Source organism: Pteropus alecto, unplaced genomic scaffold, assembly GCF_000325575.1.
Source record: "Pteropus alecto unplaced genomic scaffold, ASM32557v1 scaffold25, whole genome shotgun sequence".
NCBI classification, from domain to species: domain Eukaryota; kingdom Metazoa; phylum Chordata; class Mammalia; order Chiroptera; family Pteropodidae; genus Pteropus; species Pteropus alecto.
The window spans coordinates 27,998,537-28,012,517 of NW_006441955.1; the positions used below are offsets into that span (position 1 = coordinate 27,998,537).

At 32.9% G+C, this 13,981-nt stretch overlaps 1 non-coding gene across 1 annotated transcript; it reads right to left on the reverse strand.

The window, feature by feature from the left end:
* Nucleotides 1-3,301: 3,301 nt before the first annotated feature.
* On the reverse strand, nt 3,302-3,374 carry TRNAL-UAG. Its single transcript has one exon. It is a non-coding gene; the product is annotated as a tRNA-Leu (tRNA).
* Between the last annotated feature and the right edge of the window lie 10,607 nt (nt 3,375-13,981).

The window sequence follows — 13,981 nt, forward strand, 5'->3', positions numbered from 1 at the left end:
AATTGTGATTAAATGACCTTCTTTATTGTACAGAGAAATATTTTATTCTCATTCATCGAAGGTTTGTTTAAGGGAGTGTAAGAAATATAATCTCATCAACATAATCTTATCCAATCAACATGCTGTGCTGCCTGCCATGACAATCCAAGAACTATCTGCTTAGACATAATCTTAAGGGTTTCAAACTCCTGATTCTTTATGGACCTAACAAAACTAAGAATATGTTACATCAGAAAGGCAGTAATGAGAAAAAGGATAATTGGAGTTCAACAGTTCCACTTTGTATTCGTTTCAAATGCCTTTGTTTTATTATCCTCTGGTAAAAAGGCAATCCTTGGGAGTGGAATCACTACCCAATTTCCTTGAGCCTCAACTTTCCTAAGAAGCAATCTTTGCCCAATTTACAAATCAATAAATCCTAAGCACCTACTATATGTTAAGTACTTCTTAAGGCATCGAAAACTGCAGTAAATAGGATAAATTCCAATAATTCCAAATTTCATTCACTTAACTGTTTTTCGAGAAAGACATCAAAAATTTGCAGGTGTGGTGGGAATTACAGAGTTCAGTATCCTGATGAGGCTGCAAACACAGTGCCTCCTAAATTCTTGAAGGTCTACACACATTTGGCTTCACTGTGGCCAGCTTGCTTTATCACTATCAGCAACTTGGAATCATGTCTGCTCCTCTGTCATCTTATATGTTCTGGATTTCTTGTTCATGAGAACCATTTCACCCTGAGCCAGTTATATACCAAGAGCTCCAACAATTACAGATCTGAAAATCTTATGTTATGATTTCGGCTTCCTGAAAACTTTATCAGCCCAATATCTAACTCCACCTTGGAACCAGAGATAATATTTGTTCATCATTGAATGCTCACCATCTGAAAGTACCTAGAAAATGTCATTATTCTATTTTCTGAATTGGCCCTTGCCAACAAGATTCAGGATGGAGTAGTTTTCCTGAACCAACTCCCTCCAACTCCTGTTACTAGATTAGAAGGGATCACTATATAATTAATTGTATGTGTATCAGCTTCATATTTTTCACAGATTATGAAATAGTGACTTCCTGATAAATTTTACAAGGATACAGAAAAATAGGGAAGATAGCAAACTATTTAATTATTTTTATTTTGCTTAAGTTGGAGAAAAAGTGTTTAGGACTAATATTAAAATGAGCTTGATATGTAAGCATGTGATTGTATTATATAACAGAATGGCAATTAAGTAAAAACACATAGCCTCCCTTTTCATTTGAACATTTTAAAGTAATGCTGTTTTAATATTTGATAGATATGGACTTCAGAGCTTGAAATAAAAGAGAAAATTATATTTGCTTCTCATTTTTTTTTATTTTTAGACATTTTTTCAAAGCTTTCATGACTTGTTATTTCTCAAGGTTAACATATTCAAGCTAAGATTCCCACTAAGTATTTGATTTATTGAAGCACATGTAGCCTCATACAGAGTGGAATTGCTGAACCTCTACTGGTGTACATTTTCAAAGTAAGTGTGGCGAAGCAAAGCAAAAATAGTATCTCCTTTGTGAATGTGAATGCCGGCTCCCTTGGCAGAACACTTAATTTCCAAGATAGATAGATGTTCATTGACACTGGATGGAGCACATTTAAGCTTTTTGCCCTCCTACAAAATAACTGAACAGCATTGTGATTTTAACTTATTTCTTTATCTACATTAACTGAAAGAATTGTAATGTATTGGCTCTAAACAGATTTCAGAATTTTATTTGTCAAAATGGGATTGAAAAGAACTGCTTTATTATCAATGAATTAAACCTATTATGGTTACTGCATGATATAAATCCTGCTAAAAGAAGTTGTATATTATTAAAAACCTTAATTTACTTTTAAAATAAATAATGGGATTAAAAATTGAAGAACATTAAAAATGTGATGCTAAGAATACATTTGGTGTATAGAAATTAAGATATTATCAAGCTCTATTTCAAATCATGTAGCATTATATTTTTTATTTTTTTGGAGATTTATATTTTACCTCTTACCACTGTTTTATTTTACCAGTGTTTTAAAAATATGGATCTTTGTTTTTCCTTTTTATGCACTAAATTATTATTCTGAATACTCATCAGTTTTAGAGTTACTAAACTTTATAGAGACCTTCACTTTTAAGTAATGGGATTGTTGAGATACTGAATTTTTAATATTTTAAAAATAATGTTTTCTATCTTTGAGATTCTCAAGTACAAATAATATGCTTGTTCTATATATGTTAAGTAACATATCATAAACACTATCAGAAATATTAAATTTTAGAAAAGACAGTCCACATGTTTATGACATATATTAAAATTCCAGATATCAGATAAGTTTCTCATGTTAGTATCTTTATGTACTTTCATTTTTAATATATAATTGCTTTCAATTATAACTTTAACATGTTTGAAAGTTGATCTCTTTTCAAAAGGTCCTGCTATATGATACTAACTTATTTGTCTTTTTGGAAGCCTTTACGTTATTCTAGAGTTTGTGACATGAAACCCAGAGCTCACACTCCCTTATAAAGCCAAAGACTCACTATCTTATTTACTCTTATTAATGAGACTCTTCTTTAATATGCTAAAATCAACAAATTGGATCTATTTTACTACATGGAAAACAGATATATCTACTAGAATTCACTCGAGAGAGCTATTTCTACATCTTATTACCTAAATTGTTTTTTATCCATTTTATTTTCTTGACTGAATTGCTCCCCAGTTAATCTTCCTTGATTCAACCATATCTACTCAGGTTTTTTATAAACTGGCCTTGAGTTTTGTTCTCCAACTTTTATTACACATGCTCCAGCACACAGGACTTTGTCCATCTTCATTTTTTATTTATGTTATGATAATAGTTATTTTTTATTTTTCTAATATAAAATTATATAACACTAATTATGTTTCATACACAGCCTCTGTATCTATCCTTGATCCTGACTCCTTTTGTTAAGAGAGCAAAATGTCTCCCTTTTTCATTATCAGGAATTGGCTTCAAATATCTTTAGTTAAGATAATCAGTCATTAAAAACAATCCCACATCACCATTTTTATTCTTTCCTTTTTCTCAAAAACATTTTTTTCTGACATATAAATTTTCATGACAAGTTTCTACACATTTTTATTTATTTTATTTTATTTTTTATTTATGCCTCCAATACCCAGTCTTCCTAGGTAACCTCCCATCCAAGTACTAACCAGGCCTGACCCTGCTTAGCTTTTGAGATCAGACATTGGGCTTGTTCAGGATGGTATGGTCATAGAACATGGATCAACATAGCTCCACTGGGGTGTGAACCCAGGACCTTCTGTGTCTAAGGCAAATGTGCTAACCACTACACTATGGAACCACATCCTTTACACATTTTTATAAGTGATTAATAGGGGTATATTTATGGCAGTCTCACTACTCACATACAAGTTTGTTAGAAAACTAGTGAGTTTTTTGATCTTATGAAGTGTTTATTAAATTTTGGAAGAAAGCTTATAACATAAATGATGTGAATACAATTAAACTGAGTAATAATATTTGAAATCTAAATTTTGAAATCTACTAAAATTTTCTAGATAATTATATCTTAGAAGTTCTGCTTTAACAAATGGCAATTCCACCTTTATATCATAAACAAACAGCAACTCTTCAAAACTGATTGAGAGAAAGAACAAGGAGAAAATGACATATTTTATAAAAAGAGTGAATACTCAACTTGCCCCCACCTTTGCAACATACATATATACATGCAATTTTTGGACATAATACTTTATTGAATATTCTCTCTAGATTAAACCAATTCTCCTTTTGGATAAATTGCATGCGTGTATTCTCCAGTTCAATATTCTCCTGGGGGAACCAATAAGCTTTAATGATCTCTGTAATATTCCTGACTACTTTTTATTTATCTCTAAATAAAATGTCCAAAATTATGAAGATTACTACCAAAACATTAAGATCAGAAGCTCTTAAATATTTAGCCTATATTCAATCATTCACTATAGAAGTTCATTACATTTAGTTATCTAGGTGTATATTTTGAGTTTCACTTTTCCCAAAGGATTTTCCCTTCCACGAATTCAATATTGATATGGGCCTACAGCCATCTTGGGTAATTGTAGTATGTGCTTTACATTTTTTCTTTCCAGGACAAGTTGATAAGAATAATTTTTCTAAGTTGAAACTTTGAAGTTTTGATAGTTTTTCTGCATGCTGAAGTGAAACCAGAATTTTTTTATGAAGAAATTTTACAGCTGCCCACTTTAGTTCCTATGTCAACCATGTGTACAGGTGAGTTATTACAGGAATCCTGAAATAAGCTCATAACCATGCCTTCCCCTGGTCGTTACATGGCAAGCGTAGTGTATGTAGAGATCAGTTTTTTGTTAGATTATATAACCTTGAATTTACTGCTGCCTTCATCAAAAATATGGCTGTACAAGGAATATTCCTGGACAAGTTCACAAAAATATAATGTTTATTCACTTGAGGAGTTAAAAAAGTGTGTGTGTGTGTGTGTTCAAGTCTTACCATTGGAAATTCTGATTTTATTTTTAGGATAAGACTAGGACAACCTTATTTTTCTTTTAAAATTCATGATTAATTCTGAAAAATAATGAGGATTAAGAACAACTTTTCTAGGAACTTCAAGTTACATTTCTGAATTCTGTCAGAGAACTTCAAATCCCCAATTGTCAAAACAAGCTGCAAATTTGATTTTTAACTTTTAAACACCTATTAAAATAATCCCAGCCACACTTTTGGAATCTGCTGGTTTTTTTTTTTTTTCTTCTTCTTCTTTTCTTTTTTTTTTTTTTTTAATCCACTTGGCTCAGGAGCCTTTGAGCATCACAATGGTACCAAACATACTGCACGTGGGAGTACTTCATTACATGTGGTAGTGTCTACATGGATGTGGCAACAGCAAGAATTCCAATTCCAAGGCCCTCTTCCAGTTGGACTCAGCTCCAATAACACCTTGTTTAACCTTCCCTGCTTTCTCAGATAGTCTTCTGATGCATGTTTTTGGCCTCCGTCCAGAGAAAGTACTCTGCTTTTAAGGGTTTCTGTGATTAGGAATAAATTAATTAGGGCCCAGCTAATCCAAAACAATCTCACTATTTTAATTATATCTGCGGGGTCCCTTTAACATGAAATTTAAAATATTCACAGGTGTCAGGAGTTAGGTTATGGACATATTTGGAAGAAGTAGGCACATTCTACCTATCAGACACTTGTACACTTATTAGCACTCTACTTTCCCCCTATGCATTTTATATTTTCCCCTTCATGTATCCTGCCATCATGTATCACTTGCTTTTAGAGCTGATTAGGCAAATGTTAAATCAAAAGATGAGTGAGATACTACCACTTTAGAAAGATTCTGTATTTGCCTGGGAACTCAAAGCTGTAGACTTTTTCCCTCCCAAAGATACAGTGACACTTTAGAACTAGATTTCTTCTTTCTTATTCTCATTCTTTATGAGCCATACGGCACCAGAATCCAGAATAACTTGGCTTCATGTTTAATTAACTTTGAGCTCATAACTTGTCTTCACCTTAGAAACAGCAGAGAATATTTTTCTTCATTTATATAAATATTCTTTCTTATTAACTTACAAGAATGAGCATGAGCAATTTAAAATGTGTGAATCCCAATGGATTTAAGCTCTAATCTTTGTCCTTAATGCAGAAAAATAGAGTTTCCTATAGTTGCCTAAAAGAAAAATAGCATTTCCTATATAATTTCCTAAAAGAAAACAATATACATTTAAATCACAACTTCAAGATGTGTTTCACCTTTTAAAGAGGCAACACTCTGTCTTAAAGTACAATAGTGTTTTGTGCAAAAAGCTGAAGTACTAAAACACATCCATTTAAAATAAAATCATAATAGTCTCAAGAGTTGCAGCCGATCACACTCACTTCTCACCAAAAAATAGTGTTGTGCACAGATGGCAATGGTGATGTTATGTAATGTATGTCAAGAGTATTTGTTAAGATACCACTGGGGACCAATGCTTTATAGCAGCTGCAGTCCTTTCTTAGTGAGCTTGGTTTTAAAAATGAATTCTCATCCACTCAGACAGTTTCTTTTGCTGAAAGTCTCCAAAGACTATCTCATTATCCTACTTTTTCAATGACTTTTCATAAAGAAATACAAGATGTGAATCTGGCTTTTAATATGTACCATTTAAAGTAGTTAGCAATGATACATTAGTCATTCCATCCAGTGCCTCTGTAAGGTGGGTGAGTGAATAATTACAAATGACCTTCAGACAAGTGAGGATCTAATGTAGCCTTGAAGGCTTCTCAGTATGGGGTGTTTTGTCTGATGGGTGAATAAGCACTGAGTCATTAGCATGACATTTGAGAGATTATTAGGAATTTGCAACTAAAAAAATCTATTTTTCTTAGTCATGATAATGGCTTACTCTTCTTACCTGTAATGCTAGATTTTTAATTTTTCTTTCTATATTCCAAGATCCTTCACTTAAAGGGTATATTTTCCTTTAGGAAAGGACACAGAGTAAAGCTATCAGAAGGAACATTTAATAAAAAAAATGAAAAGCTAGGAAATTTTAAAATGTTGAGAAAACATGGATTCCTATTTTCTAATCCATGGCTAAATTAATATGCAGATCTAAATGTTTAACCTTGGTTTATAAAACTGATCTTATAAAGCTCAATTGCCTTGGAAGAATAATTTATCCTATTGGTTTTCACATTAAATCTGCCAAAATAAGCAATGTATGGAAAGACACTTGCTACCCTCTTTGTTTCCCTGATGCCCTGTATAGAGGAGATACTTAACACAAATTTGTTGAATAATAATGTAAAATTTTTTGTATTCTCTTTTATTCAATAATCACTTTCTCTCTATCTACTTCAAATTGGTAGTGAAAGTGAGGTCGCTAGTCTATACAAAGGGAAAAAAAGAAGGAATTATCTGCCTTAAATAATCTTTCAGGTGGAACCACATTCAAGAAACAAAACAATTTAGGCACTAGGGGTTGAGTGCTCATAAAGAGGACCTCTACCAACATCTTTCTTTCTTATTTATGCAATGCATAAAAAGATGGTAAGAAATATATTCCCACTAATTCATTTGATATATTTTCCTAGTTTTCCCACTTTCATATTTATTCTAGCCTGTTAACTTTATTTCTTCTTCTTGTGGAATATATCCATTACTTTCTTCCATAGCATTTTCTCTACTTGTCATTTAATGAACATGCGACCCATGATAACAACCTTTCATCTTTACTAGACTAATTGTTCTCTTTTTTTTAGATATACAAAACTGGACAGGCATAAAAAATGTACATCAATTGAGTCATGAAGGTTAAAAGCTACTCACTTTTCTCATTTTTCATCTTTTCATCTTCCTCATGTGTTTTCTCTTTATGTTTTCCATGCCATAATTTAATTTTGTTTTTCTGCTCTTGAGAAATAATCAGTAGCTTGTCATTATTATGCTCAGACTACAAGGCCCAAATCTACTTTATAACTATTCAATCTACTTTAAATAGTTATGCCAAATTGAGCTGTCATTGGGCATCACTTTTGTTACGTGCTTACAGTAGATGGTTAAGGACTTTAATATACAGCAGAATCAATATGATGTTGATAAAAATTTCTTTATTGTAGCAACAATTGAAAGGAAGTTTCCACTTAAGCCAAGACATACTTGTAATCAGATGGTCAATCGTTGCGAAAACTAAGCGAAGTTGATATGCTTCATTCAGAAATTGTACCATTGATTAAAGAGGGGTGACATTACGGAAATTGTCTTTTTATCATTACTGAATTGATTTGAACTATATTAGGAACAACTACAAAAAACTGACAGGAAAAGCCTTTATCATTTCACCAGGAGTATACTTACAAGGTTGGTTTTCTCAATCAACAAAATATCTTATTTATACATTCATTCATTCACTTACTCAAGCAATATTTATTGAGCTACTAGTATGTTTCCGGGCATTGTGTAACTAAAAAACATTTTTCCTACATCAATAATCTTATGTATAGTTGGAGTGAGGGGAGATATGGGTCAAGATAGAAACATATAATCAAAATCCAGTGTATAAAAACCATTACAGAATTGTGCCCAGAGAACACTGTAACACAATGGAAGACTGATTGTTATTGATTCGAGGAAGAATGAAGTTAAAAGACTAGGTGAGAGGCTTGCCTCGTCCTGATTCTGCTGAGTGCCCTTGGGTAACATCTAGTATATCTTTGGATTTCAATTAACTCATATACACAATGCAGGTATGAATCTGATAACAGGAACAATACCTAAATTTATAGAACACTTTCTAAGTGACTGTTCTATAAATTTTACTTATATAAACTGATCGATTTTTTCAATTATTCTATGAGACAGGTACCATTAATATGCTAATTTTATCTGTGGAGAAATTGAGGCCTATAGAAGTTAAGTAATTTGGGCAAAGTCACCCAGTTAGTAAGTGGTAGACAAAATAATACTACTGACTTTTTTCTTCTATGGGACCTAAGTAAGTACACATTCTTACAGTAGAAATTTCCAAATTTATTTACTGAGAAAGCAGCTTAAGAAAATTGACCAAGCCTAATTAAATACAAAATGGAGTTTTTCTACAGCAAATTTATTATATACATTATATATATTAAAAAAGAAGAAGAAAAGTTCAACTCATCTAAACGTGATTGTGTTTATTTTCCATGGAATCCATGAATTTGAAGGGAATGCAATGTACTTTCTGAAGTCAAATGCTTAAATTCTTTCGAACATCTGTCATAGGAATTAAAGTAAGGGACAAAATGACTAAATTCAGAGTGGGTGGCATTGGCAGAGTGCATACTCTGTGGAGAAAGTTTGTTGCCTTAAAAGATTTTTGAAGTATTTTAAAAATATTTTAAAGGCCCTTCTTGAATTAGTTGACATTATCTCTTTTCAAGATCCAAGTTCACCACACTAAGAAGAGGTTTTACAAGTGTCCACCGTCTCAACATTTTTTCTCCACCCCAGTTTATTTGCTGGCAGTATTTACACATACATCTCTCCCCTCACTGCTGTTGAAAAGTAGAGCATATTTATGAATCTTTTCATAAGCCATTCTGGTGCAAAGTGAGGAAGCAATTACCATTCATTTACATGGAAAATTTCTTGAGCATTCCTAGACCCAAGAAATAATTTACCAAATCATACCAAATACGCTTAATTATACCCAGTTTTACGCTAACTGTCACACCTTTGCAAACTCTCTTAGGCTTTTCCTATACCAGGACACATCTTGCCAACAGATGCACAAAATGAATAGAGATAAAGCACAGATGCTCACAGATACAGTTCGAAGCTCTGGTGGCTTGATGCTGAGATGCTAAGTGTAGTTCCCAGGAAGGAATTTGCTGGGGCCACTCTGGCAACTCCGGGTATGAGCTGCCTCTAAAATGGCTTGCTGCAAAAAAAAAAAAAAAAAAAAAAAAACCGCTGAAAACTATATTTGCTTTTGTTATTTTTAATAAAAGTGATTTTTTTTCTTTGGATTTCCTTTTGTTAGCGAGAACAGCTACTAACAAAGGCCTTTGATAGAAGTGAAATAGCATAAAGTGAACTTTCGAAAAGCGGGGAATACCTGTAGAGTTACGTAATGAAACAATGATAAGAAATGTGTTTTGAAGTTGTTTCTTTTTTTTTACTGTCTTGTTTATGGTAATTCTTACGTCTAATTTTTGAAAAATAGGCATCTTCCCATGGTACCTCCTAGCATTATCAAAGGCAAAATAATAAGACTGCAAAATATAATTGAAGTGTAATGCTACAATTTCATTTTCCTAACCTTTCATGCTGAAGTGCAAGCTCTGTGAATGAGAAAGTATTTAATGCCTAGCTGATGATCTCACTAGAGCTGCACTTGCATAACTTTAAAAACCCTAGTATATTTTGACCTTTTGGGTATAACTAAATCTGTTTAAAAATATTTTTTAGGAAGTCATAAATGAGAGATTTATAAATTTATTTATGAATGTCAACATTAAGAAAAGCTTTATAATTTTCTGAAGGACTTCCTCTCACTGTATAAGCTTCTGATTGGTAATATGAATTAAGAAATTATTAAGGACTATATATATATATTGTACATCTATCATCAACTTTGCTTTCACCATTGTTATGTATTAAATGGGAAAGCCAGTTGCCCAATGATACTATTATCTTTCAGTCTAATGTGAAAACATTTAGTACATGTAATTCTATTAATATTATTCATGAATAAATAAGAGAAAATCTTCAGAATACCAGTAAGCAGATTTAGACTTATTTAAACTTGAATCTTATATATTCTTACACTTTGTGACCACTAGAATACCTATTTGAGTAATAAAAGATTTTAAATCTGACATTTAAATGGGATCTTTTCAAGCAAATAACATGATGCTAATGTACATAAAGACAGCATTACAGAGAGGGTTTGGATGGGGTTAATTGGCAATTGCGATATTTAACATTTCAAAGCTTATACCTTCAATTTAATAATGCCTTATATTTATAACGCACTTTTGTGTTTCACAATTTATAAAGTGTGTTACATAGATGTTCTTTTTGTTTCTTAAAACAATCCCTTAAGGGCAGTAAAGCATGAATTGTAAAGTTGAGCGATCTAATGTTGGAAATATGATGTGCCATGCTCAAGCTTACACAGATAGAAAGTGGTAAAACAAGGAACTAGAATCTAGGCTTTTTGATTCCAAAATTTATCTTTGTTGCATTAAGGCACACTCATTTCCCTCAGGATAAATGAAAAAACTGTTTACCGAATGAAGAAACAAAGGATATTTTCCTTAACTTGCCTTCTTATTGATGGCTAGAATATTATATTGCTTTTCTCTCTGAATCCTTCTTCATTTTATTTTATAATCTGAACTCTTTCTATGATACACCAAGGAAAATCAAATTCTTGAAGAAAGAATTGTTGATTCTAGAAGGATATTTGGAAGATTTAATTCAGTCCATTCACTCTGTTACAACCAAGTATGGGTGCATAGAAGCCTAGCATCTGAGTTCACTAGAACCCCAACAAATTATTGACAAATAGATTATCAGTGAAACTGGAAAGTTGTTTAACTTCTCTGCTTTGAAGTTTTCTTAACTATCAAATGGAGATTATAATGATATTTACCTTAGATAGTTGTAAAATAATTAGATAAATCAATAATATAAAATTTTACTAATGACACATAGTAAACACTATCAGCATTGGCCATTATTAATTATTATTAATAAATATGTTATAATGATAACATCTTTTAACTGGGTCTCTATTTAGTTCAAGTTTTTGTTTTTTTTTTTAAATATCACACACATGTAAGTAAACTTCTATTTCTTTTCGAAGGTCTTCACAATATCATTTTAAAGGCTGAGATTCTCAATAGCAAAGATAATTTTTATTAAGATTAAACAACTTCCAGGGTTGGAGTTCAGAAAAGAGGGGCAGTGCTACAATTCCAAAGTGTGTTTTGAACTTACAGATTTTTCAGATGTTTTGACCTACAAGCAACCTGTCAGTTTCAGACTAAGCATAGAGCGCTCTCTTGCTTCAGTAGTTGGCACTTAAGTATAATTGCTATGTCAATCATGCTCTCAAGAAACATATAGTATTTAGACTTAACAGGAAGAAAACAACTTATTAAAAAAGAAAGTTCTGTAAATAATGTTAATCTTCCATATTAAGCCCCTGAGCAATCATATTTAAGGGATTAAAACTTCTCCTCAATCTATGACTGTTCGCTACATGCCCATAACAGAGACACTAATCTTTGGGGGAACTGATGATTTATTATTAGTTATTCATGGTAAAATAATACTTCTCCTTTAAGGAATATTCAATTTAGAAAGAAAATAGGTAGATCAATGGCTAATTTTAAATAGAGGAAGAAAGGAAATAAAAAAGGGAGGGAGGGAGGAAGAACAAACTTAGAATTCTTTTAGGTATAATCAACAGGTAAAGACAAACCTTGAGTTAGTTTAAGAAAATTAAATATTTTATTTTGTAAATGCACCAGTGTCACAGCTGAAGACATGAATGCATTTGGGTTTTAAGGACAATTTAAACAAGTGTAGAAATGCCATCGAGAATCTTTTTCATATCTTGTTAATGTGGGAAACAAGGCTGTCAACAGTTCCTGAATTTTACATCTTTGAATCAATCATCCAAAGATTAACCTGGTAACTTTCTTTATTTAAGGCCATATTTTTCAAGGAGGGATTCACTGGTCCGGATTCAGTCAGATTGGAATTTCAGTCCCACTTACTCTGACTGGGGTGGTAGTGGGCAGGGAGGGGCGGGGAAGGAAAAGAGTGAGCACAGTTTTGATGACTTATCTACTCCTGAACCAATCAGCTATGGTCAGGGAGCTGAGTTACCACTAACTTATTTGCTCTTGTTCCAAACATGTGACAGTGAAAAACAACAGTTACTACAAGAGGTGTACCAGGCACATAGCCCCATAGCAGGGGTCCCCACCCCTGGGGCCACAGACCAATACTGTCTGTGGACTGTTAGGAACCTGGTAGCACAGCAGGAGGTGAGCGGCAAGCAAGCAAGAAAAGCTTCATCTGTATTTGTAGCCGCTTCCCAGAGCTAGTATCACCACCTCAGCTCCACCTCAGATCATCAGGCATAAGATTTTCATAGGATCACCGGTCCCTGGTGCTGAAAATGTTGAGGAATGCTGGCTCCCACAGCATTCCACTGAAATTCATTTGTTTATTTAATATTTATATAACTGATATTTACTGAGCAACTCCTATGTGTCTGATAGTGTTCTAGATGAAGGGAACACAGCAATAAATAAAATAAATACATTAAACCTACAGAAAGCTTGTGTTATTTTGTAACTTACAGCTGAAATTACTTCTCATACTGTTCAGTCTGAGTACAGTAAGATTTGGTTTTAGATAATCAACTGCTACTCTTGGGTAGTCAAAGATTTAAGTATGCCAGGAATTCCTATGTTTCAGCATTAGTCCTTGTTACTCACTTTTCCCCTTATTTTTCTTTCTTTCATTTTAGATACCTCCAATTGTTTCTCAGAGGAGCAATCTCTTTTTAATTTTGTAAAGAACAGCCTTGGAGCCTAATTTGGTAAGACTGTAAGACTATAAAACTGGCCTTGCATCCTGAGAAGCCTCGAATGCCAGGGCCTCTGAGATGTTCATGACTGTTTATTAGGGGATTTTAGTTAACTTTCTGGGTAATGGGGAGCAGACTAGGGAATAGTCAACAGGCTGGTAGAGTGCAATATCAGTCTTGGAGGGCGGATGTCTAGTTTTAACTCTTGAGGATAAAGAAATTTAAAACTGCTTGCACTGGGAAAGGAGATATAGCAATCCTGCCAGGTTCTAACAAGCGTGATTAAATGCCAGGCACTGTGCAGCGTCATGGGACATTAAGGCATTAGTACCAGAGTGGGAACAGTTTGGAAATAGCACTCAGTCAGTAAAAAGACGTGAGATGAGGTCCCAGTTCATCCAGAAGGAACCAGCGAGTATAATTGTCTGTAAAAAGAGTTCCTTCAATTTCTTACGCAGGCAAATGGGCATCTATCCAATATCTAAATTTTTGCCTATAAAAAAGCTGAAGATCTATTGAAAGGGAGAATAAAGAATGTAATTATTAATAATCCTCATTATTAATGATTTGTTAATGTTAAAATATTCACCAAATTTTCTTAAACAGAATTTTTAAGAATGTACTAAAGAAATCACTGCTAATTTTGCTAAATGAGTGATTTTCAAAGTGCCTGAGATTATTGTAAACTTGGAAGTAAGTAATTTCTAGATTAAATACACAGCAGGGGGGAAATATTGAAAAAAACATATTAGAGAGACAAATATTGCCATTGACAGTTCGAAATAGTCTGTTTATTGGGGATGCTAATAAATGGGTTTAAATGGATTGTCTTATATTTTGGTAA